The following is a 22,596-nucleotide window of genomic DNA, read 5'->3' on the forward strand; positions in this document are numbered from 1 at the left end:
TTCCGTTAGTGTACCCTTACCCCTGCAAGCTTGGGTCATACAACGGATGTATGCTTCTATGGAGAGTTTTGGCAAATGTACCCCAGCTGGATGCCCAGGTTATTTGGCGAGATAACCTAGCAGCTTGGAATATTGCAATATAATCTAAGGAAGGACATCTTCCAGTAGACAGATATGCTGCACTTTTGCATGGTGTAGGACATACCTTCATAAATTACTTTTTTTTTTGAGTTAAAGTAAAAAATGTATCCCTTTTTATTTTGCATTCCTTGTTCCAACAGCTTCCCTCCGTCAAGTCTAAATTCCTTTCCAAAGTGAAAAAGCGCTTAAACTGATGTGTTTTTGGATGTAATAATTCTAGTTCGTGATTCCTGATTAGCATTTTTTTTTCTTTTTGTTTTATAGTACACTGCTAGTCTGTTGTTTTTGTTTATAAGCCCATCTACTATGTGCACCTCATTATAGACAGTGTTGTTTGTAAACACAGTAATGGAAATATCCTGCTATGAAAACCTTAGAGAGATCACAGTAAACTGTTCATCTGCTTAACACAGGCATTTTTTTCTCATCTTTTCTGAAACTGCAAACAGACACAAACTGCTGCCAAAACACCATCTGGTGAATTAATCTTGTGTGAAGTTCTCCAGTTTTGCCACTTTTAGCTGGCCATTGCTGCAAATTTATTATAAAAGTGAAAGTCTTTCCAACACAAAAGACTGGGAACAACTTTATAAATACCCTGCCCTTTACATAACTGCCCACACACGAGATGTATGCTCATTTTTTAGCCACAAGACCAGTGTTTCAAAAGAGAAGGCAATAAACCAACAAAGCCTGGAGTAACCATTTTTCCAAAATGCTCATTATGAGAGAAATGAAAGACAAAGGCACTTGTCATATTGACAGATCTGCAAACTCCACTGTCAGCAGTAAACTGACTTAAAGATAGTTTTGGCAGTCAACACCTTTGCAAGACGCCTTTATCCCTCCTTCCCACCATACAACAGCTCAACGATTCACCAGTACTGATATTAGTGAAAAAGTTGAGAAAAAATAGTGAACATGCATTGGAATAATGCAAAGAAGATGAGGATAGAAGTAAGAAATGTTACTAAAGATGTATCTACCTACAAGCTCCATTGTTATACCCAAGTGCCTGCAACTTTCAAATCTTGTAATTTAAACATTTTTGTTAACCTCTAGGACAGAATTCTTGACTAATGTTTTTGTCCTTGCTTTCATTCGACCACAGTACTTTCCAAAGAAACCCTGGAAATTATGTCAGCTTGCACTACTTTGCAAATATTTTCAAGGAATACCAGTTTGCTGCTCCACAGATACGGTCTAGAGCAGGGGTGTCCAACCGTTTCACTTGCAGGGGCCGCATTGAGACAACAGAAATTGTCTTGGGGCCACATGTAAAATATATAATATAGTTAACTGTATCGCTGTCGCAGGTGACCAAAGTCGACCCCCTGGCTGTATTGTAGGTGAATTTGAATAAATGTAATAAATGCATATTTGCCCTAAAATTCAAATTCTCATTCTAATTCTTAAAATAACAGTCAACTCTAACATCTTAATTTGTCAAAAAAAAAAAAAAAAAAAAAAAAATGTAACCGGTATGAACCCTTCAATTTGTATGAGATCATACCTCTGGTTTTGCTGGTTTCTTAAAGATGTCCATGTCTTCCATCATAGGTCATAGGTTCATAGGTTTATACTAGGCTATCTGCCAGAGGGCATTTACAAGCCTAGAACTATACCCATTATTTTGCTGTGCCTCTGTCGAGCAGTGACACTGAGGTAATCCATCTCCCATCCATTGGTCAAGATTTCTCTTGAACAAGGCCAGCGAGGAGCTCTGCCTCACATATACCGGGATTTTGTTCCACAGCATAGGGAGTCTTTGGGTGATGAATCTATCCGGATCTAGATTTTTGAGGTGAAGCATATTCATCAAATCTGGGTTTGACATGGCCTTGTATGTCAGGCACAGGTCACCTCTGAGCAAGCTGTGGCGACTGAATAGAGCTGAAGTTCTTTCAGTCGGGCAGCATAGGACAGATTTTGAGACCCTTTATCCTTTGGTGAGGAACTTTTGTGGCCTCTCCAGCTGCTGCAAATGTCGGGTCAGATAAATCATTGGTCTGATGAGTGATGTTGATCTAGATGTGAATCCCTTCATGATAAGGTGGGCAATGTAGAAGGTCTTCCTAACTACTTTAGCGTCAACCTGGGTCCCCAGGTCCCTAATAACTTCTTCTGTGCTCAGTGGATTGCCACCATATGGTAGCTAGGGGTAACCTTATTTTGACTATGCATTTTGGCATTTAACTTTAGGCCATGGCTCTGGCACCAGTTATCCGTTTCTGTGAGACCCTTCTGAAGGATATCTGTGTCAGATGTAGCCGACCACGGCGCCCAGTTTGCAGTCATCTGCAAACTTTGTCAGCCATAACCCTCCTGTGTTTGCTGACACGAGTCTGACATGGCGCCAGCAACTCTGACCCTGTGGGTTCTGTCACTCAGCCAGTTTGCAACCCATCTTGTGATGTATGGATCAAGGTAGGCTGTATGGACTGCCTTTCCTCATCAATGGCTTTGTGACTGTTTGAAAAAAAGTCAACAAGTTTAAAAGGCATGATCTGCCTTTGACAAAGCCAAACTGGGTTGGATCCAAAGTCTGCAAATTCCTATGTCTTTATTTATGAGATCCATTATGATCCTCTCCATGGCTTTGCAGATAAGGCTTGTTTTATGAAGTGGGACTACTACGCGTCGGCGCACTCCCCTGGTGTACGATCCAGAGGTGAGACTATGATTAAACAGCTGTCACACCATCAGGTCCCATGGATGCTGTGTTTTGCTTTGGAGAGAGCAGTTCTCACTTGGGCATTAGAGATGTTTGGGGAAGTTTGCACTGAACCTGTCAGCCAGTATGTTGGCAATGTCTGTAGGATCAGTAATCTTCACATCATTTTGAACTAGTTCTGAGGTATCTGGGGAGTTTCCTCGGTTTCTAAACATAGCTAAAGAAGGCCTTATGATTGTCTTTTGAGTCTTTAGCTATTTTTCTCAAAAAGTTTGTTTTGATGATTTATGAGAGCTCTTAGTTTTTACTTGTAGTGATCAAAGGTGTCTTACCTTTAAGGATTTTGCTCTGTCTGTAGTAGCTTCCTCCTTTTGTTGTAGAGTTTGTTTATGGCTGGGGTCCACCAGACTGGAGTCTTTGTTTGGGATTGCCTTATCCATGCAGTCCTGTAGGTGCTGGTAGAAGGCATTATAAGTGATTCGGCTTTGGCTACTGTTTTTTCTGCCGGCTCGGGGCTTAAAGGAGACCACACTAGTCTTTAGAAGTGTGAAGTCGGCTTTTGAGAAGTTCTTTACTGTGGTCTTTTATTTCAGGTGGGGTGGGATGAGGACCTCCAGTGAGATTAGTTTGTGATCTGATCTCACCAGGTGTTGAACATTGTGCTCCCATGTTCGTGATGATGAGATCAAGTATGTTTTCTCCTCTTGTGGGGATGGTGACTAGTTGTTCCATGGCATTTGAGTTTATGAATTCCAGGAACTTTTGGGCTAGGGTGTTTGGGCTTGAGTAGTGTTCCCAGTCTATATTAGGGTAATTGAAGTCACCTAGTATGATGGTGTTTGGAGATACATTTATCCCCTCCAGTGTTTTCAGGAAAGCCATGTGAGGTTCCTGAGTTTGTGAGGGTGGCCTGTAACATGCTACAATTTGCAGAGCAGTCTTGCCTATGGTTAATTGCCACTTACTTAATATGTCCATATGTTGTCCAAAGCGCTCATGTATTTTTCTGTTTCCAATTCTATTGCAGTAGGTATGTCACCACATTTCTTGCTCTGGAATCTGTCCCTGAAATTATTCAAGACATGACTACATCTGGCACTAGCAAAAGATTTCTTGCTTTTGCACTGCTATCTGGTCAGGCTGGTCTGAAGATGAAAGAAGGTTCATCAATGGTATTCTAAAACTGAACACCCCTTTGGAAAGGCACATTTCTAGCTTTGGAATCTGTCACTGAAATTATTCAAGACATGACTGCATCTGGCACTGGCAAGATTTCTTGCTTTTGCACTGTCTGGTCAGGCTGGTCTGAAGATGAAAGAAGGTCCATGAGTGCACATTTCAGCTGACTTGTACAGATCCACTCAATGAGGAATAGCATCATCAGATGACACATTTTTGTACCTCTTCCTTACATTACTATAAGTCTCCAACTTGAGTCGTTTCTCAATGTTTGCTGAAAATTTGAAAGGGGTCTTCCAGTGTTGGTTTTCACAAATTTCAACAGATAACTGACTTTATTAGCAGTGGCAAAGTTTATTCATGAAACCTGTTCACAAGGGTGCAGCCAGGCGCAGACCTTTGCAGAACTCAAACATATTGGTCATAGTTCTTGTTATACTTAAAGTTTCCATGTCAGGAGGTTCAGGCTGTCAAGTCAAGATTGTTCTTTTGGGTAATAAACAAACATTATGAGCATAATCTTTTTAATGTGAACACTGAGCCTGTCTTTTTGATACCAGTGCATCTATAGCTGTTTTGATACAGGTAGTGGCAATGCGAAGAGTATTTTCAAGATGCTCATATGAAATTTTCGTTCTGATTTTATTTTTTGTACATTTCAGATGAGAAAAAAATTGCTCGCAAATGTACGTACTCCCCAACAGAGATGTCATGAACAGGACATGTTCGTGAAGTGACAGATATTTTTCTTTAGGCAGGTACAACTTATAAAAGTCCAATAAAGACACTTGCAGAAATTTTTCTTTAAGTTGTATATGACTGCAAGTCTATGCATTCCAGTTGCAGGTTTGCAGGCAACAGGTTGATGTCAACTGAGAATGGAGTAGCAAATATACTTAACCGTTTTCTAAAAATCTTGAAATCTACTCTCAAAGTCCTGTGATAAACTATTAAGTAATGCCGCATATTTTTCAGTATTTACGTGGCTTTGCTCAGACAGCGTTTCAAAGTGAATGAAGTTATTGTTCTTAATCTGACAGTGCCATAATTTCAGTTGCACTTCAAATGATGTCACCGTTTGAAACATGTCATTTATTAGATTTTCACCTTGGAGGCATAGGTTCAGGTCGTTTAAATGAGCACTGATGTCTACCAAGTAGGTTAAATCAGCCATCCAGTTTGGATTTTCAAATTCGGGTACAGGCTTTCCTTTTGACTTCATAAATGACTATTTTATTTCTTAAATCCTAGAAACATTCCAGCATTTTTCTGCGACTTAACCACCTCACTGCAGTAAAGTACACAAGGTCTCCATAGCTAGTTTCCAAAGTATTCAGAAACCCCTGAAACTGGCAATGATTTAATCCTCTGGATCTTATAAAATTTATTGTTTTAATAACATTCATAACATTTTGCATCTTTAAAGTCTGTACACACAAATTTTCTTTATGTATAATGCAGTGGTACTTCATGAAATGCACATTACTGATCTGTTTTGCATCTTCATCCATTAGTGTTGTTAGTCTCTCCTCCTTTCCAACCATAGCTGGAGCACTGTCAGTTACCATGCCAGACAGGTTTTCAATGGTCAAGGAAAATCTTGCCAGTGTTTCTTTTACTGCCTTGTACAGATCAACAGACTTTGTATCTTTCAGTGGAACCAGACAGGCCAGTTCTTTAATACTGAAATTGTTGTCACCACGAATAAATACGTCAAGTTGTGCTGTATCTGCAACATCAGTGTTGTCATCCAAAGCTATGGAGTAAAACTTGAAAGTTGCACACTGAGATTCCAAAGTATTTTTAATAGATTTGGCTACATCTTTCACACACCTTGCAATTGTCTGGTATGAAACTTATTTTAGAAAATTCTGATTTTTTTTTCAGGGCAAATTATGTCTGCTACACTTTCAAGGCATTCTAACAAATTCACCATCGGCAAATGGCTTGGATTTTTTTGCAATTAGATTTACTACAACATAACTTGCCTTCAGTAAGGAATCCGGCTGAGTAGCTGATCTTCGAAACAGCTGTTGTTGGAATATAAGATTTTTTTTTTTTAAATATGATATTTTCTGTGTACGGCACACTCCTTACTTAATTTGGGGTGCATTTGAATATAATGCCTTTTTTAAATTGTAGTCCTTGAAAACGGATACCACTTCTCTGCATAGTAAGCAAAGTGCTTTATTGCTATATTCAACAAAGAAGTACTCATCAGTCCATTTTTCTGAAAGACTCATTTCATCTATTATTCTTTTCATACTTTACTTTGGCAGGATGCAGTAGCCATGCTGAAAAGTAAAAAAGGAGCAACTACTATTAACTATTTTATTCCTGGTTAGATTTATCATTTTTTTTAAAACAATGGCTAATTATTTACACTAAAAAAATAAGGAAATAAAAAATAAAACTATCCACAGTTGTAGTATATGTTAATGGTGGTGGAAGAAGCATTTTACATCTGCAACATAACACAAAAATATCCAGGCAGGAGAGACTCAGGTGGAACCCCTGGGGTGAATTTACAGTAACCCATCCAGTTGCCCAGATTGCATTTGAGGATGGCCAATAAAGCACTTTGTTTCATTTGTAGTACTAATGCCATTAGCCTTCAAAACAGCCATTACGCGTAAAGCACATCACATTTACTGCGACTGTTGGTCTGTACTTTGTGCCAGTAATACTGGGCATTTTGAAAAGTTCTTCATAAAATTCATGAAATTCAGATGGACTGTGATAGAGCTATGAACATGTATGGTTAGCATGCAATCAACAGTTTTACTGCTACAAGGATGGTAAGCTTTCAATAACCAAATCAGAGCTGTACCATCAAGTTAAACACTGTTTACTTTGCATGCTACCCAAGAAAACTCATTCACTTGCAAAGAAAAAACTGACACACACTGCCACTGTCATTAATTCACCACAGTACTACCAATTCACACTGGGTAAACCACTCCACCCATCCAAGTAGGTAAAAATGTCAACATTAGCAGTCCTACAGTACTATAATCCACAAAAATAAGCCAACAAATTTGCAATAAAGAATTCACATCACTGACTTAATAAAACAATTCTGAATAAGAGGGTCTCACCCAAACAAATGACTGGTGCCAGAAATATGGCCGCAAGCTGAATGCCAAAAAAGTATCATTCCTTTTGGGGAAAGCGGCTGTGAGGCTGTCTGTCCAGCTAGATGGAATTTTGTACATCATTCTATGTCATTTGTGAATATTAATATGATTTGTATGCTTGTCTTACAAATGTAGGAAAACTACATGTTATGTGTACATTAAACTACTGGTGCAGAAGTGTGTGTTGAACTGTATGTTCTGTAATGAGCTTCAAGAAAGTAACCACAGTGTGCCCTGCTGGAAAAAAGCAGAAATGTGTATAAACTACATACCTGTGCAAATGTGTGCTTTATGGTAGAAGTTGGAACATACAGATTTAACTTGCAAACTCTAAGAAAATAAGTGAATTGTTTAATGATTGTGTTCATCTCAGCAAGAAGACAGGATGTCTACAGCAAAGACATGATGTCTACAGCCAGAAGTTCTTTCTATTGTCTGGAAACAGAAAAAAATTACAGGTTTCAAATGTAAAAGTGTTCAACTGTTTTATGACTTCCAGTTCTTCTGAGAGATAAGTCACCTCTCTTAGGGATAGATAGGAATATAGTAAGATTAGTAGATGTTTTCTGCATTTAAGACTGTCCTGCAACGTTGTAAAATATTTCCTGCGATTCTGAACTCTGTCACTGTACCGAGTTATTGAATATAGTCTTATTCTTTATTCTTTTATTTATTATTAAATATATTTAAACCTTTTAATTGTGGCTGGTCTGTTTATTTAAGCTCTTACAGTACTTGCATATATATTTGGTGACACTGTATAGGCCACTCCAATAGCCTTACTGTTGGTCACACTTACCATTTGAATAATAGTAACATCACACAGTAGGATTGGTCATCCTTTGGGGAGCGCCGTATAGTAGCCAATAAGTAAGGATGGTTGATAGCAGTGATTACTACCTAATCAAAAGCAGTGCTCAAAGTAAACTTCAACCATCTGTTGTGTACATGTAAATATGTTTCATCATATTACCAGATATATTCCATATGATAAAGCCAGCATCAAACATACACTGAGCTACAAACTGCTTTACCTTTAACTGAACAGTAAACTGATTTACCTCTAACGTACACTGTAAACATGAGTAGCATCACCATTATTTAGCTCTCCCTTTCATACTTGTCATCCTTTGTTACCACCCAGACTTCCTCACTCATATTCTAACCTCACGCTTTGCTGCAGTGGTTTCCAACTATTGCTAAAACTAGTCCAATTTTACAGCGTCCTCCATTGCACACTTTTAATGAGAAGTTTGTAAGTATCATTACAATCCTCTGTAATTTCGGTATTAAAGACACCATGATTAAATCAAGCTTCGGCATTCCACTACTTGTCATTGTATTAAAGGAATTATTTATATCCATAATCTAAAAACTGTTCAGCGTATTACATTTACAAGAGCCAGTTTTGTATTTATTGACAATATAGCTACCAATAAAACCTGCAGTTTGTCTGCAATATGATAATTAGAATATAATATATTAAAAATTACTGATGGGATAAGCTGCCGCAATTGTACTTCTGTGTGGACATTTGGATGTGACACGGCTCAAACCATTTTCTTTTGCATGCTCAGCTTTGACTTTGCCAAACTGGCAGTGTTATTTGAGACAAACTACAGGAGCAGTTCCTTTATATTACATCTAGATCTCACTGATCCTACCAGACACTCCAGAACTAGAGCAGATATTGTGTTAGCATCAGATATTTTTGGATGCACAGTTGTTGATCAGCACTGACATACTCTAAACTGGACTACCCTTTTTTTCTGTTAGCTGCTCAAAAATTGTTTATCATTGTCTCCTTTCAGGCTACGGCTTGTGACTCAAAATGAGGTCCAGTGATCAGCTCCACCCTTGGGGAACATGTAAAATTCCCATTGTAAACTGCATTGGTGGTGCAAGATGTAGCACACTCGCGCCTTTGTTTCAAAATGCTGTTGGTTCTACTCCCACATCAGGTAAATCAACTGCTGAGACTGCAGTGTAGAATAAGTGAATGCTGCATCCCTGAGTGTGTTGTCCTTTGAATGAGATCTTAAACAAAGTCGCATATGCTTGAAAAGAGGCTACTGACCTATTGGAACTAAAGTGGTCATCAAAGGATAAAAATAAATAAAATAAGAATAAAATAGGTCTCAAACCTCAGTGAATAAAGTAAATAAACAAGAAAAGCAATATGACATCTGGTTAAGCTGTGTGTTCACTGCTGTCATTTTTTCCAGTGTTTAGCTCTTCCATCATGAGTGAGCAGTGCGCTCTCACATTTTTAAGATGGAAAAATGATTTAGCAATACTTAAATTTATTACACTAAAATGGACTTAAATTTTACAGAAAGTCAGGCAATAGAACTTTGTTTAAAAAACATTTTTTGTATTCACTGTTTGTTGACTGGGTAATTGCTGCTAAGCTTGTGTCTCACTTCCAGGGAGACCTGAGGTGGCACATATAACACCCTGAACATGAAAAAATACTAAAGTTATAAATAAAAATACTAATAACCATAAAAATACTAACCATAAGAACATTATAAACAAAGAAATAAAACTCTCAACAGCATATATTTAAAATATGGGTTTATTATGCAGTCATTCTGGTGACAGAAAAATAGAGCACGGACTATGGCTCATACAACCTGAATTAAATAGCAGTTCAGGACTCTGAAGGAACTAGTAGGGAGGATGGCTACGTGTATCCTTTGGTGGTGGTGGGGTGCTAACATGAGCAGACTGTTCCATCAAACTCAGGTAGAGGTCAGGACTTGAAACAACCCAGACCAAGGAGGAGTGCTGCCTTAGAGCTCAGCGAGGCCACATCTCACTACCCACACAGCAGCACTGTGTGAGGTACTGAGCACCAGAATATGTTGGATTCTCCCTTGTCACTGTCCCACGTGGAGATGTACAGAAAAATGAACAAAGAATCCATACAGGGGCAGTCAAGCTTTCATGCATACAAAGCTCTGTCAAATGGGACCCCTCTCCAGTGAGAGTCAGACTGAAATGCTGCCACAGCGTGGGAAATTCAAAGGATGGCAGCACTGTGGACCTGGCTGGCATTGAACAGCCTTAAGCATGGAACAAAAACAAATATATACACACATTCATACATATCTATGTATTTATACCTACACATATATAGATTACATTTGCACATCACATATGAGGCGAGATAAATGGGTCATTTCACAACAATACAGTTACAACAAATAGTTTAATTTGATGTGCAATTTTTTACTGAAGCATCATAGTAAGGGTCATGGGAATTTTTTTGTTTAATGCCCTATCCATTCCCTGCCGCTCACACCTGACATGCAATGACGTAATGACTAAGTCTGTAAGTGTCTGCTGGTGCACCCAAAAGTATTTGTATGTTTGGAATGCATACCAATCCCCCCTCTCCCATATCACCAGTGGGGCTATCATCCTATGCTTGACCCCCTCCCCCCAAACACACATACCAGGATGGATGAGCCAGTAAAATATTGCTACATCTCCTACCCTCCATTTGAGTCTGTGTGTGCCAGTTACAAGTGTAGCCCAGGTTGCCTGGGTCACAGTCAAGACTCATCCCTCAGAAGAACTGAGCTGGCACTGCAAGTTGTAGATCCTGGCATACAGGAAGTTTAACATCAGCACTGCTCAGAAAAGACTGCATGCCGTTACTAGTTTACTCATCTATGGCACATAACTTTATAGGCAGAAAACCACTTCCTGTTACAGTGCTTTCCTTTGTCTTCCCTCTTCCAACTTGTAGAACATTTTTCTTCTGAAGGTCACTATAACAGCAACTACTGAACAGCCCAGCTTTGAGCATTTCCATTTTACATGCTTGTCTTGCAAACACAAAATTTTACTAACCAAGCCATCCAGATGAGGCAAGGTATTCTTGAATAACTGAACTAAGCTGTGGAATACGCACCTCATGTTAAACTCTTCAAATTAATCTGTGAACTAAGAAACCCATTTAAAGAAACCCACGTTTCACAGTTATCTGGAGGCAGTGACTGAACAGGCTAATATTAGATCATCTCACTGGTCTGGGTAATGCATGAAAAGTAAAATGAAATGATGGAGCAAGGATTGCAGTATATTTTTCTGAGAGAATTGTTCTTGAGCAACAACAGCAGCAACAAACATCATGTTTGAACTCATCGACACTACTTTCATGCAGATTATAGCATTGTTATTAAAAAAGCTGACAGACAATATGGAACATTTAATTTGAAAAGAAGCAGGTACCATGAATACACATTGTCTATATGTCTTCTGATCTCACTGCTTATAAAAGTAGCCATTCTGTCACATTAATCAAAGAATGAAAATGTACAGTGTAAACTTTACACCATATAAATTGTATATTTTAAGTTTGTCCACCTTTCTAATATTTGTTAGTTTACCTAAAGTGCACAAAACATTTACTAATCCCTCATTGATTATAGTATCCAATGGATGTGTACTAAATTAATCCATGTCCGTATACCCCGGTTCTCTATACAGTACATTTACTCTATTAATTTCAGCATACATTAATGATTCTCAATATATGTGGATTCAAGAATAAGTGATTTTCCTCAATATTTATTAGAAAACTTAATAGCTCTTTTAATAAGCTACTCTCATATCAATACAGCAGAAGCTTAAGGTCATCCAACACCAAGCCCATTTTGTGTATAGTAGCAGGAATAAGGAGCGACACATTTGCGTTTCCCACTGAAACTAGGGTAGTCACTAAGTGACTGGTAAAATGGAATTAAAAATGGAGGACAATTCATTTTTAATTATTTGTAACAGTTGCTAATGAAAGCAAGACAGTCTGAAAGGGACAAAGAGCTTTGCAAGGCTAGATTCAAGATTCTATAAAGGTGAACCATTTTATATAAAATAACTTCCTTTTGCACCCTTTTTGAGCAGCACTGTAAGGCAAGACCACTCCCACCCACAGAAAACATCACCCTAAGTCACACAAACTTAAAACAAAAAGTAATGCGGTCTAGTCCTTACCAATGAGTGTCATCACCCTTCCTCTTCAGGTTTTCAGACTAAACAGTAACCACCTACTTTGACTGGTTAAAATAAAATAAACTCCCTCCCTCCCCTTCTACCTTCAGAAATAACCGAAAATGCGACTCTTCCCGGTTTGTCATTACCAGCATGGTCTTGGACTCTTCCAGCAGTCAGTCTCCATCAAACTACAAGTCTGGCTTCTCCATAAAAAAACTCATGCTGTACTGTACTGAAAACATGCACATTCGGCTTGGTGCATTATTCATCTGTTAATACTCAGACTAAACGACAGATATACTGCATTTTGCTTGGTAGTAGTTAATGCTTTTAAGGCTAAAGTTTAAGCACAAAACATTATCAATCTTGCATGGGCCTCCCCTGAAATATCCCCGAGCTTTCCTCGTCATCCAAGAAATATTACATATAGAAATTTGGTTATTGTTAATGTCCCTCCCTGCCTAATCTGAGCAGCACAAATGGTCTACCACTCACTCGCACTTACCTAATACTGCAGTTAGGTGCTGTCCCTTTGAAATCCAACGACAGGAAATCCGTACCCCACACAACTCTCTTCAGTGCTAAGACACACACACACTTGGCTTCTTCGCAAGATAACAGTGGCGGGAACACAGGCAAAACGCGAAGGGTGCTTTAGCGCATGCGCACACCAACAGTATACTTACAGTTCATGGGCACAAAAAGCAAAAGGAAAAAAGTGTTTACGCGCATGTGTATACTAAACTTGCAGGTAAAGGTCACGGGCTGCATAGAAGAGCTCTGAGGGCTGCATGCAGCCTGCAGGCCGAGGGTTGGACACTACTGGTCTAGAGAGTGGCATTATGGGGAAAAAAGCTACTGCATTAGCAGTCAGCTCTTTTCTCACTGGTTTATCATAACAAAAGGCAATGCAGTTTGTAATCATCTATAAGTGAAATATTTGCCAACTTTACTACCTAAGCAGGCAAGGACTGATCAAGCCTGACTGACATTGCTTTAACTATACAAAAGATAAGCTGTTTGTGGGCATCCATGCAATGAAGAAAATACCTACCTCTGTTAGAATATTCTTGGAAGAAAACACAAACTGACTGGTGAAAATTAGCTTTTGTAACAATCATTGGCGTAAAGGGCTAGTTATACTGAAGAGCAATTCTCTACTTTGGGAAAACCAAGTGTGGCAGTTAGACTAAAAGAGCATGAAGCTTTGAAATCATCTTAGCAGACATAATGGCTACCAAGGAAAAGATCTTTGCAGGAGAAAAAGCTCAAGTCAGATAATGCTGCAGGCAAACACTGGAAGTCAGTTTTCTCAAGCATGAAGTAATATCTCAATAGTCAATCTGCTTATGCTGTTTTGATGAGGTAACTAAAAAGGCCAAAACATGCATGGCCACAGAAGCCAGTGGGGTTTGGCTTTACTGGCCAGGGTGCATCAATAATGATGAAGTAAAAAGCCGTGGGCACTCAGAAGCCATATAGCTGAAACGGGTTCAGGCACCTAGGCAGCGAGATATTTCCCTGTGGTACATTTGACTGGGGACACATGCCTGAAGTGACATTCAGCTGCAGAGAAATATGTCTGTTTGCAAATTCCCTGTGGGCAAACAAAAACACATACTGGAGCATAAGTGTGACTACAGTAGCCTGCAGGATTTCCTCCATGCTGTAGCACACTTCTACATGTTGTAGTTACACAAGTATGTACTGTACACTGAGCACAACACTAATTCTTTTGCCACCACTCATTTGGTTATTAAAGCTGTGAGCATGGCAGAGTGTGCTTCTCTTTGCTCACAGGGAATTTGCAAACAGCCATATTTCTCTGCAGCTGAATGTCACTTCAGCCATGTATCCCCAGTCAAATGTAATACATGGAAATATCTCGCTGCCTAGGCGCATGAACCCAGCTGAAACACTGTATGCCCTATATGCGGTTATCTGCATAGATCCCATGGGCCTCCATTACAGAAGGTTTATGGTATCACACAATGAAAAACTCTAGCTTGGCTGGATTTTTCTTGCAGTTTTTACTGAATGAGTCTGTCTGTGGGACCTTTTTACCCTTTGGTTTGGATTTCAGAAGAAATAGAAGTATTGAGCAGCCATTTGGCTGCATGTAAGCTAAAGCACCTTTGCCTTACCTGCTGTAGTCAGGACTGGGAAAAGGTAAACAAGACACATGAAGGGATGCTGCAGATGCAAAGAGGCTGCACAATGGAAAATTGCAATGGTGAAAGACTTACCATAATTAGGCTAGGTAATTGCTCAGTGGGCAAAAAGCAGAAAATTGCAACCTTTAAAGATTTTGCCTCACCAGGCATGTCCATCAACACCATAGAATGTTCCAACTAATACACCATGTGCCATACACGGACAGTTTCACAACACAATGGATAACATCAAGTACCCCTTGTTTATTGATGCACCAGACTGCTACCATTTTGTCTGACTAAATATACAAGAATCCCTTGGGGAAGAGTGTCCTGAAGGGCTAAGAGGAACAGAAAAACAAAATGTTCTAATCTCCAGGATACAGATATGACAGTGAAAGGCTTGCAATCAAAATTTCTAAGGCTGAACTGCGAACGTAGTGTGGGCAAAAAGCAGTTTTCAAGGATGCACAATGCCAAACAGCAGTTTTCAAGGTTGCACAATGCCAAACCGATTAATTTGACTTCATAATAACAAACAAAGCTTGATTCAAGAGTTCAGCATTGTGAATGGAGATCACAGCATCAGGGAAATTACCCCTTCCCTCATTGTAATGCAATCTTGGAGTTGGTATACATAATTTGCAAGAGGTGTAGGGGGCACAGCTCCCCACATGGGGGGTGCAGGGGGGGGCTTACCCCCCCCTGCTAAAACATGAAAGGACATACAGACTTTCAAAACCGGATGTCTGGTATGTCGAACGTCTAACAGTGTATACGTTAGACATACAGGCTGACTGATGTCTTCATTTTCAGGATTTTAGTTTGGTGTTTTGAAGTTAAAATATTTTGCCTTTGAGATTTTCATAGCAAACCAAGTGAAAGTACAGTTGTGTAAAATATTACCATAACAGTAGATGTCCTTTCCTTCACTGTTGCAGTATTCATCTGGGATTTCCTGCCTTGGGTAGCCCGACATCCGGACAGCATACAAAAGCCTACTGTTGCTTTAAGGTACACTGTACGTCACACACATGGTCCTCTCATAGTGCAGAGCATAAAGGGAACATCCGGAATACCATGCTCAGAAATGATAGCACCAGTAGGAATGCCAGTCCAAGGAAAATCGGGAAACAGTACATCTGGGGAAAATGGACCAGGGAGGGAGTGAATACTGACACAGTGAAGGAAAGGACATCTACTGTTATGGTAAATTTTTTACACAACTGTACTATGTCCTTCCATTTACTGTTGCAGTATCCCTTTCATCCAAGAGTGTGCCAAAGCTCAAGAAGAAACTTAGGAGGCGGAAGGACCAGCAGAACTCTCTAGGAAGCCATGAAGGATGCCCAACTCTAGTGCTTGGTAAAAGTATGCACAGGAGTCCAGGTAGCTGCTTCAAGAATAAAGTATACAGTAAGTATCCAACCCCTTGAAAAAAGCAACAGAAGAAGCCACAGCTCTAGCAGAATAAGCCTTTACAGAATAAGGAAATTTCTTACCATGAAAAGTATAACAAAAAGAAACAGTCTGAGATCCAAGAAGAAACAGTTTGCCTGAATACAGCTAAACCTAGGATGAAAAACAAACTGATCTGATTTCTTAATAGACTTAGTCTTAGCCAAATAAAATCTTGTCTATGTATATCCAAAGTATGCAGTACCCTCTCACTAGCAGATTGTGGAGAGTGGAAAAAAGTAGATAAATTAATAGAATGATTAAGTGACAACTCATTAACCACCTTGGACATAAAAGGAGGATTAGTACACAAGGACATCCTGTCCTTATGAAACACCAAAAACGGAGGACAAGCCACAAGGGCTTGAAGCTCAGGCACCCATCTGGTAGAGGTAAGGGCCAACAAAAGAACAGTCTTTCAAGAGCAATGTTGCAAGGAAGCTGAAGCAGCAGGCTCAAAAAGAGCCTGGGACAACTTCTCCAAACAAAATTAAGATCCCAGGGAGAAGGAACAGGCTTCCTAGGAGGCCTAATATAAAGGACGCCTGCAAGGAATTGTTTAACTTCAAATCTAAAAGATAAAAGGCAGACAAGCAGAGATTGCTGATAAGTGGGCCTTAAAAGAAGTCTAGGCCAAACCAGCACTGAACAATTCACACAGATAAAAAGAACCAATGGAACATCCACAGTAAGTGGACCCAGGTTAGGATAGAGAGGCCAAAACAGAAAACCTCTAATTTGGATACAGACTTCCTAAAATTGCATTTCCTGGCCTCCTGCAGGACCCCAAGCATGTCCTCAGGAAAAAAATGTGTTTATTTGGAATCAAAATCCTATCACCCAGTGTCAGTTGAAGAGTGGATAGGTGGGGATGGATGAGAGATCCCTTGTCTTGTGTGAGTAGGTCCACAATGTGAGGTAATTTGTGATGACTGCCCTTGGCTAATGCAGAAGAGGAGGGCGCCAATGCTGTCTCAGCCAAAAGGGAGTCACCAACAAGATTCTGGGAGCATCCTGTTGAATTCTGAACAGGAATTTTGGAATGAGGGGGAAGGGGAGGGAATGCATAAAGAAACATCCCCTTCCAAGAAAGGCAGGACGTCCACCTTCCACATCAGAGGACCTGGGACTCTGGCACAAAACAGAGGAAGTTGTCTGTTCGGAGGAGGCGCAAATGGATCTCCTTGAAGAGTACCCCACTGGTGGACAATGTTCAGAAACACATCCCTGTGAAGCATCCATTCGTGGGACTGAGTTAAGGATCTGCTCACTGTGTCTGCTGCAATGTTTTGACCTGAGGGAATGTAAACTGCCTGAACAGTCACTTGATACTTGACAGCAAAGATCCCATACAAGGACTGCAAACTGGCAAAATAGGCAAGTTCATGTTCCCGCATTTGTTTATAGACCACATCACTGCGGTAGTGTTGGTAAACTACCTTGAGAGGTCCTGGGGAGAAATTCCAATCTCTGACACTGATGTGCTCCTTCTGTTGAAGAGGCAACCACACCCCCTTGGTACCTTTAGGGAGCCAAAAACTGCTCCCCACTCCACGTCTGAAGTGTCTGTGAACAGTTCCTGATAAGGAAGAGGGGGGATGAAAAGGGAGCCCTACATTTAGGGACAAGTGCTGGATCCACCAGTGAAGTTTCTTCTTGAGCCAAGGAAGGAGATGAACTCTAAAGTCTAGAGGATGTGCATGCTGAAGCAAAACCGACTTCAGGAACCACTGAAACTTTCTCATGTGGAGTTTGGCCAGAGGGAGCATAGGGATGGTAGATGCCATGAAACCCAGAGCTCTCAAAGTCCCTGGCTATAATGGAGGCCAGAGGAAGAAGAGTTTGAAACACGGAAATAAGAGTTGAGGCCTTGCAAGGAGGCAGGGATGCCAGCATAGACACCATCTGAATCCTACCACCTAGAAAGACATGACCTTGAGAAGGAGTCAGAAAAGACTTTTTGAAATTTATTGTGAACCCAAGGCATTAAGTAAGGGAGACAGCAAAATTAAGATTTTGCAAAAGGATATTTGGAGAGGGGGGTCTGAATCAGCTGCTTGTCCAAGTAAGGAAACACTTGGATCCCTTGACGCCTGCAAAAAAGCAATCACAGAACAGAGGCATTTGGAGAATACCCTTGGGGTGGTAGAAAGGCTACAGGGCAAAGCAGGGAACTGAAAATACCAGGAAGCCACAGAGAAATGCAAAAATGTCCCAAAAGGGGAATGGATCGGAATAATTGGAAACATCCCGAAGATTCAGAGACACCAGATAAACCTGAGGAAGCAAAACAGGAAAAGGTCTGTAGCGACATCAATCAAAAAGTGGCAACCTTTGGAAAAGGGTTTAGATGTGAGATGTCTAGAATTGGGATCAAAGTACCCTCTTTTCTGGGAACTAGAAACATTCTGGAGTAAAACCCCTGCCCCATTGGGACACAGGTAACTCATAGTACCCAGAGCCAAAAGGTCTTGAAGTACCTCTAGAGAAAAAAGGGAGTTTTTCCTGAGGAGGCAGAGGAATGCCCATAAAAGGGGGACGGGATTTCCACACCATGAAATACTGCTGGTGAATAGTGGACAGAACTCAAGAATCCTGAGTACTCTGAAGCCAAACATGAGAGAAAGGTGAAGAAAGACTAACATGGCTGGGAAGAGATAGCTACACAGCACCTGGTTTATCTGGAAAGGAAGACTTCTGAGTCCCTGAAGTCTGAGTAACCTTAGCAGGAGGAGCCAGTTTGCCACTCTCTTTGCCCTTACGAGGGCGAGATTGTCTGCCAACAAAAGCTGGCTTATTGGGGTAGTTTCTCTGAAATTTAGGAACAGGAGAGAAATATGTTTGAGTTCTGCAAGATCTTTATCCTGAAGGGACTTAAGCAGCACCTTCCCCAAACAAGCGTTTATTATCGAGAGGGATCCACCAACTTAGCCTGGACATCATCATGCAGAGAAACCAAAACTAGAAGCAAAACCCAACCACGAATGCAAACCACTTGCCTTGAAAAAGCTTGCAAGTGGTCGAGTGAAAGCGCTTGGAAGAGACTGTGATTTTAACTTTGCCTTGTCATATTAAAGGATTTTATTGGAGACCTAGCAGCTGATTGATTTCTTCTACTGCTTATTTTGAAAGCCTTTGTGTACCTGCTTCCGGGTCCTGTGGTGCCAAGTGGTTTGCAATCATCATGCAGAGGTTGAAGTTGAAGCCAAGAATACCTAGCCATCCATGAGACAAAAGCAGCAGCCCTAGAAGAGGCATCTGTTGCATCATAACTACACTTGATGGAATGATGAACCATCTTGTGAGAAGTCCCTAACAGGGAAAGAGCAGAAGTTATACCTTCAGAGTCTGGGAGGGCAGAAATAATCTGACAAGCCTGAGAAAGGAAAGCCAACACGTACCTGGATATATGGGTCTGATAATTAATAGCCCTAAAAGCCAAAGTAGCAGAGTTGTAAAGCTTCCTACCAAGCCTTTCCATGCCTCTGCTATTAGGCTATTAGAAGGCAGTAACTTGGGCAAAGGAAGCAACTGAGAGGGCTTGTCAGAGGGTACAGACACCACTGAGGGGTCACAGCAGCAAGACACTTGTACAAAAAGTTGCAGTCCTCGGGCACCCTATAAGACCCAACAGGCTTCTTGGGAGCAGGGGTGAAGAGAATCAGGAACTTTAGAGGCATTTAAAAATGCATCCAACAAAGCAGCCAAAACAGGAGGAATAGCAGAAGGTTTCAGAGATTCCCTCTGCAGCAGCTCATAGTACATTTTACAGATTTCACAGACAGAGCACAATCCCATTTAAAAAATTGCCTCATCCTGGTGATTGTGTCCCCAAAAGAAATTTGACTGGAGTATCAAGACTGTTAGATTTCTCTTCCTCAGATCGATAGTTCAAAGGAGAAGGAATCTGGAAAAGTAAGCAAGGGATTCCTCATCAGAATCCAACTCCTCAGAGGAATCCTGATCTCTGGTTCTTTTAAGAAGAGTACAGGACCAGGGGGGGGGGTTTGGACAGAGACCCCTAGAGAACATTCCAATGCCATCAAAGCATTAAACAAACCCTGAGTGAAGGCCTGCCACTCTGTGGACCCCTAAGGGTAGGAGAAACATTTAGTGTTTTGTTTCTTCTTTAATGGGACATCTGCCCTGCAAAACTTAGACAGCTCTGACCCAGGACGGCAGTCAATAACAGTAGTAGGGGCTTGCTGCAATGTGCGGAACACCCCTAGGCTCCTTAGAAATAATCAACCATGGTTCCTCCTGAATGTCCAAAATGGACGTCTGCAAAGCCTCATTGGATGTGCTGAAAGGCAGCTCCCCGCCCGCCTCCAACCTGGTCATTCAGAGGAATCTGACAAAGACAGGCAAACCTCCCGGTTCTAACACCTCAGAAGAAACATCCAACAGAGGCTGGACAGCATAAGATTCCGGTGTTAGTTTCTTAACCTTCTTTTCTAACGGCTGACCCTTAGTGTGGGAAATTCCTTCTATAGTATTCTTAGCGAGAAGCTTAAGTTGCTGATTCTCCAGATACAATGCCAAGGAATAAAGCCTACTATGCAGAGTCTTTAAGAAAGCCTGAAAGAACAGGCTGTATGGTTGCGAGAGGCACCTAGCAAAATAAACACTGTGGTGGTCTTGATGAGGAACCTGTCTCCCACACTGGCATGTACCCTTCCTGGATGACATGAACTCCCAGAAGCAACCAAAAATCAAGAAAAAATTAAACTTCAATGGGGCAATTATCTGCAACGGCTTGGAAACTAGCAAACAGGACATAGGCATTCAGACTAATGATCGAGAGATGCATCCACACTGGAGGCCATGAATTTCTGAGGATGGTACATCCGGATGTCACTTATGCCTTACACTACATGAGGAGCATACGTGTGATGTACGGCATACCTTAAGGCAACAGTAGGCTTTTGTATGTTGGCAGACATCGGGCTACCTGAGGCAGGGAATCACAGACATAAGGAATACTGCAACCAGTGAATAGGACATCTCCTTAGACATCCAGGTTCCACAGACTGTCTATCCAGTGTAATGCCCCCTCAGCCTAGACAGACATCAGTGGTGTTTGAAGAGTCTGAAGTTGGGATTACTTGTCTTGGGGATTCACCAGATCTACCCAACAGGCCAGGAAAGAAGTCACATGCCCTACAGATTTAAATGTGGTGGAGGAGACAGTTGACACGTTGAGACCACTAAACCTGGCGAGTCCCTTGGATGACTCTGTTGCAGAGTCTAGTCTGAGAACATACAAAATTATGGTCTGACCCACTCTGAAGCCTTGAAGTGGCATTCTGTGTGGAAGAACACAAGAGATGACTTGGGTGAAGGACAGCAGAATTCCCTGGGGCAAAAAGGCCCATTTATCATAAAGGGAACATCCAGTAAATGTAAGGACAGGAGCAGGAAAATTATGAGACAGATTCAATCCAATTTCAAGAAAGAGAACAGAATGAATAGAGGAAAGCATCATGTATAGGAATGGCAAAGAATCATCTGTGCAAAAAAGGTTTGTGTCCATGCAGTTGGAAATGAGCTGCCACTACAGACATACATCTTATGGAGAACATGAGGAGAGGTGATCTCATATGGAAGCGTCCAAACTAGTACTGATGGACTTCCATCAGGTGGAGAAATCTCTTCAACTTCATAGAGATTTTGATGTACATACAGGCATTCGTGGAGGCTGAAATGGGACACAAGTCCCTTCTGACATATGAGAAAATGGACTGCATCATGAACATACAAAAAGACTCTAGGAATAAGAAGTTGCTGACATCTGGAACAGGCCTAATGTCATTAGTTTGTTGGGTACTACAGAATCAAACAATTTAGTCCGCTTTGGTCAGGAAGGTCCCTCCAAACATTTGTCGAGAAACAGGAGCACCTCCTTCCATCATATGTAGTGGAATGTTATGCAAGAATAATAACTGGATTAAGAATGTGGGGAGGAAAAAGACGAAAATTCTCTGGCAAAAATCTCGAGTACCTATAAATCCATGGAGATTTTTCTACACACCCACTATGACTCCTTGCCTGGTGGTCTCTCACATGAGGCAAGACCATTGTGATCTGTATTAAACATCATAGTGACGCCTCCAGGTGGATCTGCAGTTAACTCCTACTGACGCCTCTAGGTGTCAAATATTGCTCATTCATGTTTGCATCAATAATTCCCAAACCATGCTATGTACAAGGTTTTAAGAGACCATCTTAAAGCTTACACAACTGCAACCTCAACTGCATTAATATTTGACCTCTGTCTAGTGCAGGCAAATAGATATTAACAGTTGTTTTTTAGGATATTAATTTATATAGATGTAATTGCCACAATTTTCTAAATATCTCAACAACCAAGTAACACAGATGGAACTTCTTAGCCTCATATGAAAGCCTTAAGTTAGATGAATAAAATGCTGTTGATAGTATGTGTGCAACCTGAGTGGTTGCTGAGATATTTTAAGTTTTTTTTTTTACAAAACATTACAAATGTAATAGTTACTGTGACTTATACAATGCAGTTTAAAACCTACAACCTAAAGAACATTACCACTATAAAAATATATTGCGCTGAAAAGTTTGCCATTTACACTTATTTCATAACTCATTTGGTTCCAGAGATATGAACTTTTGTTTAAAATGTGAGGACAATTTGATTGTCAAAAGGCGTAGGCTCCGCCCATTGGAAGTTACACTGCAAACTTCCTGTGCTCCACTGGAGTGAATGAGTTAAGGCGGTCAGCAACCTCCTGGAGCTCACCAAAGCCCTGGCCTCTGGGCTCAATATCTTTTTAGTTGTAGTGTAGGAGGATTGCCATTTCCCAGTGTACTGCTGTTG

Source organism: Protopterus annectens, chromosome 9.part0 (genome assembly GCF_019279795.1).
Source record: "Protopterus annectens isolate FY-2018-M chromosome 9.part0, PAN1.0, whole genome shotgun sequence".
Taxonomy (NCBI): Eukaryota; Metazoa; Chordata; order Ceratodontiformes; family Protopteridae; genus Protopterus; species Protopterus annectens.